Genomic DNA, 6,000 nt, shown 5'->3' on the forward strand with positions numbered 1-6,000 from the left:
TAAATGGCTAAAAACTCCTGGATGTAAGTTGGAAAGTCATTGACCCGAGTGAGGCTGTCTGCAGAAAGGTGTGTCGCTCTCTCCATGATCGTTTCATTACCCATCATGCTTAGGGAATGACGTATACTGAAGCAGGAGTTGCTTCCCCAGGTTGTCTGCGTCATGTGTAAATACGAATGTCATGCAACAACGAACCGTCGACTGTCCGGCTTTGGGAAAACTCGAGGGATCCATAAGCTGAGTATTTGTGGTAGAAGTGTAATTTGGTTAGTAAAAGGTGGACATGCTGGGGTTTTTGTTTTTAAAGGGGCAGAATCAGACATTTTCTTCAGCACATTCAAGCAGCTACTTTCACTTGATATAAAACTGCTATATAGAGCTCTGGAAAAAACTAAGAAACCAAATAAAAAGATCAGTTTCTCTGATTTAACTTTTTATAGGTACATGTTTCAGTAAAATGAACATTGTTCTTATATTCTATGAACTACTGACAACTTCCAAGCAAAACGTTAGTATTTACGTGCAGAAAATGAGAAATGGTCAAAATAATGAAAAAGATGCAGTGCTTTCATAATAAAACAAGTTTATGTTCATTTAGAAACAGCAATACTAATATTTTAACTCAGGAAGAGTTTATTTTTGGTGAGGTTTTCAATGGGTTCAGTGCAGCTGGCTGAACGCCACTGATTTTAATTTAACGCGTTAAATTAAATGCCTTTCTAATAACATTATAATTACCAGAGAAATTATTTTAAGATATTTTACTTGATTGCAGGTACATTACTCTTTTAAAGAACTCATTGAGCAGTTACAGATGAACACATCGTTCTGAGGGTTTCTGTGAAAGTACCTCCCGTCACTATAATCAGTGGCTTCAATTGAGTCTAATTTACAATTTGTAATTCCTGCTGCAGAGGTCCATGAGCTAGAAGGGTTTTCTTTTTTTACCCATAAATGTTTTAGGTTCCTTTAAGAAAAATGTAATGCAGCTTCAGTGTTTAATGTTGTTCTCAAACACCAGCACACATGAGCCTTTTCTCACAGCGGCTTTCTGAGCCAGAGGGAGTAAAAACCCACAACAAATGTCAGCACAGACACGTTTCAGGCTGGCAAGCTGTTACAGGCACTTCATTATGTTCTGGGATAGCATCTCATTCTACATTAGAACCTGGGGTCAGAGCAGAGAACGAGCAAGGGCCCCGAACAAAACAAAACACACGAAAAAAATTCCATTACAGGAAGGTGCATAAATCAATTCTGTGCAAGACAACACGCCCATTGCGTAACAGCACACTGTGCAACGCCGATATGCACTGAAATGGATAGTGACTGTCATAAACAAAAAAACCTCCAGAGGAAACACGACATCCATCACAGCTTTGTTACACAGCCAGGGATGCAAAGCTCAGAACATCTCCATATTCCCATCGCAAGACAAGTCAAAACAAAAGGGGGCAAAATAACAAACCAGGCAGAAGGTGCTGCTGGTGAAAATGAGGAAAACTGTGAAGCCATTAGACATATTAGAGCAGATCAGGGGTCTGCAACCTGTGACTCTGTGGACCTTCCACAACAAAATGAGACTAAATTCACCACCAGTGAATTTATTAGGTCTATTTTTCTTGTCATTACGCTGGAAACTGGTTTTGTAGATGTTTGGAAAAAGGGGCTGGATACATCTAAATCATTTTTTTTTTGTTTTTGTTTTTCTTTTTTAAAATCTAGAAATAAAAATAAAAAAAATGGTTCTGTCCAAATGACACACAGTAGATATTTATCAAAAATTACAAGTTATTTTTTTCTAAAACGACATGAAACCTTAGTGGCTCTAAATGAGTTGTTTTTAGCAGGATTGAGGGCAAATATGGCTCTTTGCATTGCAAAGGTTGCAAACCCCTGGGGCAGAAAATTATAGATATTTCAGCAAATAAACTTTATTCCCAAACCTTCTGAAGCATTTTTCTTTTTGCTGCCTTGATGGCGAGTGTAAAAACACATTTTTTATAACTATATTGAGAACACACAGTTAGATATTAAGTTCTCTAACATCATATATTAGGATTGGCGCTGACTTCCTACAGTGTTAAACTGCTGTGGGACTTCTTCTTTTTTAGCTTCTTTGCCAAATATAATATTTGATATCACCAAACAAACTAATCCTAGTAAATAAAAAATGCATTTATTAACTGATTACATAAGGAATCAGTTAATGGGAGAGTATTTGAGCTTGAACGGCTTGGTCAAGGTCATGACACAGCATATAAGTCAGAACTAAAATGTCAGACTTTAACTAGGCCACACCAATACCTTCAGTTAATTTTTTCTGGAATATTTCAGAGGTGAACTTGGTCACATGCTTTGGATCCTTGCTGTGCTACACGACCTAATAAAGTGGCCTGTGAGTGCATGTGCACATATGCTGTCCGCACCTGTTATTTATTGCTATGCTTACAGAAAACATGAATTTAATTCTGAAACCTAAATTCTCTCACTCAAGTTGCAGTAGGATCGTTGATCAAGGCAAATAAAGTAAGAGAACAACAGATGGAAAAAGATGAATAAAACTTATAGATGCATTTATCCTGTTAATCTTGCTTGGGGTGAAAATACTTGATGCAAAGGTGATAATTTACTAACCACTGAATACATTTGGTCAGATTAACACAGTAATGCTTTTAATGCCTCTTTTCCATATAAGTACAGACTATGTTGCAGGTGACAAAACTGATTTTTGCGTAACACATTTCCAATGGCCTTTTCTGTAGCTTTTAGTATTATTTTCTGTCACAGGGTACTCTAACCTCATGATCAGACTCCTTCCTTAAAAGCTACAAACCACCATCATCCTTTGCCATTCAACAACCGCAAACCTGAAATTAGACTCTCTGTAAAACCTGTTTGGATGAGCACACCGCTGCTCCTCATTTAAACTCTAAATGTCATGTCTGCTGCAGGATAGTGCACACATTGCTCTGTCACTTAGCAGCAATTTATCTGTGAACAGCAATGTCCCACACCCATCTCCACATCTCCTTTTTCCCCTTTTACCCCATTTTCCTGTGCCGTCTCTCATCTCCCTCTCGCCGTTTCTCTCTCCCCACTTTCTGTCTGCTCTCATCTTTTTCATTTTCTATGCTTTACCTTTTTTCCCCCCATGCCTCCGTCTCCCTCAGCCCACCCCGCATGCAGCCGACCGTCTGCGTCTCGTCTCATTTGCTCCCCCCTCAGGCTTAGTAGGACACAGCATCCGCACACCAGAGGAGCGGGGAGAGGCGTTGGGGAGCTGATGAGTCTCACACACCTCTTTTTGTTCTCTCTCGTCAGCCAGCATTGTGCTTCATGAATCACTGTAACATTACACAGTGTGAAAATCTGTGGGAATTCCTCAGAGTATTTTCTCTGTAAGCAGTGAAGCATGTGTTTTTATCTTTTTGAGTCTGACTCTGGTATTAATCCTTAGGATATGCTGCGTAATGTTCCAGCACCATGCACTCTTTATGTTTCCATCCACATCCTATGAAACAATCTACGGATGAACAGGTTTCACTATTGACACTTGACCTGATTTTTGTTTCCTCACAAAATTACATCCACAAGTTCTTGCAAAGACATTTGAGCTCACATATTCCAGCTTTCAAAGCAACATTTTATAGAGAATATTTCTTCTATGAAAAGATCAGCAAATTTTCCCATGATATCTAGAAAACCTGTGAATAGATGGGGGTCCACTGTAATCCAGAAGTCCTGGTTTTCGTCTGTGTTGCCTGTGGTAAACATCACTCTGGCCTTCTTGTTCTTCGTAATGATACTTGAACTTGTTCAGTCTCTTTCTGATGGTTCACTTTCATATGAACAACAGTAAAAGCTTTCTGTAGGTCCCATGATGACATTGGAGGGTTCTTGGTGTCTTCCTTCAGCATCTTGTGGTCTGCTTTCAGGGTGAACGTGGCTAGAGGATCAAAGAGTCGTTTTAATTTCCTTCTGCTTGTAGACTTTTCTGTGCAGTTGAATGGTAAATTTCAAACTGCTTTAAATCTTTAACAGACTGATCTTTCTGAATTTCTCAGACAGATCTCCGTTCAGCTCTCTCATCAGTAAAACACTAAACGTGTCCCAGTTTGTTCTTCACCAGAAATTATGTTTTTTTTGTTTTGTTTTTCTGAGAATTTCAAGTAATTTTTATATCCAGTTTTAATTTCATTTAACGTATATTAATTGAATGGTCAGTTTTCTGTATTTTAGGTAAAAATCAGTGTCTTTGAGGAATAATTATCAGATTCTGGTTTGTTCATTTGTTTGGTTAGGTTTTAATCTGTATATATCCAAGCCAGCATCGACACCCTACACCCACATTTAGCCTAATTTGCACTGAATCTTGTGTGATGACCCAAATTTGATGAGGACAATGACCTGATTCAGATTAAGCAACAAGTCTTGAGTTAGTGGGTTTGTAGGTCATCAGTTATACCGCCTTTGGTGGTACAATTTATTTCCTGCCTCCTGCACTGATCCGGGGTTGAACCTTCAGGGTTTGAGTATTTTACAGAGCACAAAAGGAGCAATTCATTCTCATATTATGGTGTCAAATACTTCACTGCCTCTTTGAGTCTTTGAGAGACATCCAGAAATGTTTTCCCTTTTTTCTGCTGCCACTTCCTTTGACCGCATCATAATAGGTTGCACCCACATCGGTTGGAGAAATGCTTTAAAAACGTCCATTTTCCCTCCTAGATACTCCAGGGTAACAACCAGTTCCACCCTTGATGTGAATCTCTTTTCTGAACCAGAGGTTTGACTGAGATTTCTCAACAATCCTCAAGTCAAATACACAGAACTCCTCTTTAATGTATAGAAAACTATATGAAATTTCACAGAGGAAATCAGTATTCAGTAACACCTGCAGGCGCCTGCAGCAAAACTACACAACCTCTACAAGCAATGGAGAAACCAAACAACTACATGCTAACTGCTCACCATGAAAGAGCATAGGAACTGGCAGGTCAGTAATAGCCAAAATTGAGGCTCTCTTCAACAATTTAAGGACAAACTTTAGAGAGGAATCACATTCTGTCTGGTATTTTTAAATCCAGAGGTTATTTTATGCACCACTGCAGATTGTTAAAGACCTTGGCATGATTAATCCTTTTAACTGATTCATTCAAATACTATAGTGGAGTGATTGTATAGAAATTTGCATCAGATTTTAAAACATTACATGTAGAATATGCAGAAAAAGTTCTGCACTTGATCTGTGGGCTTGTTTTATCTTCCCCTGCAGGCGGCGTTGGGTTTCCTTCAGTGTAACATTTAAAACGTGCCGAGATTCTTCAGAGCCCCGAAACGGTTTTGGACATTAACAAAAGACTTTTATGGAGATATGTTCATCCATGTTTTTAATTCATGACACTGTTTTCTGAATTTCACTGCCACACTATAAGGTATTTTAACATAACTCTTCTACTTGTACTCTTCCATGTGGGGTACCACAGGGCTCCGCTTTAGGCTGTCTGCTTTATTCCTCAGTCATAGCTGGACACCATGTCAGATTCATTGCTATGCAGATCATTTGGTATCCTGCAGTTATTCTGGAATCTCCTACAACTTGTTCAGAAAGCAGCAGCTCACTGTGCAACTCTCACTCCCAGATGGAGACACGTTGCACAGAGTTGAAACTTTTATTGTTTGTTCTTTAAAGGTCTGAACAGCCTTGGTATCCTTCTATGTCTGAGTTGTTGAGCTTCTTTGTTCACACAGGGTCCTTTAGACATGAAAATCAACGTTTATTGTGGCTCCTCGGATGAAATATATACATTATGGTGACTAAATTTTTTCTGCACCTCGACTTTGAAATCAGCTTCCACTATCGTTGATCTGAGGCTGAATTAAATACATTTTTGTCTCATTTAATCTATTTTGTTTTATCCATTTTATTTTTAAGCTCCTTAACGTTTGCTTTTATATACTGACATATAAAAAAAAAAAAAAATTCCCCTCTCACCC

This window comes from Poecilia formosa, unplaced genomic scaffold (genome assembly GCF_000485575.1).
Source record: "Poecilia formosa unplaced genomic scaffold, Poecilia_formosa-5.1.2 Scaffold72, whole genome shotgun sequence".
In the NCBI taxonomy this organism is placed as follows: Eukaryota; Metazoa; Chordata; class Actinopteri; order Cyprinodontiformes; family Poeciliidae; genus Poecilia; species Poecilia formosa.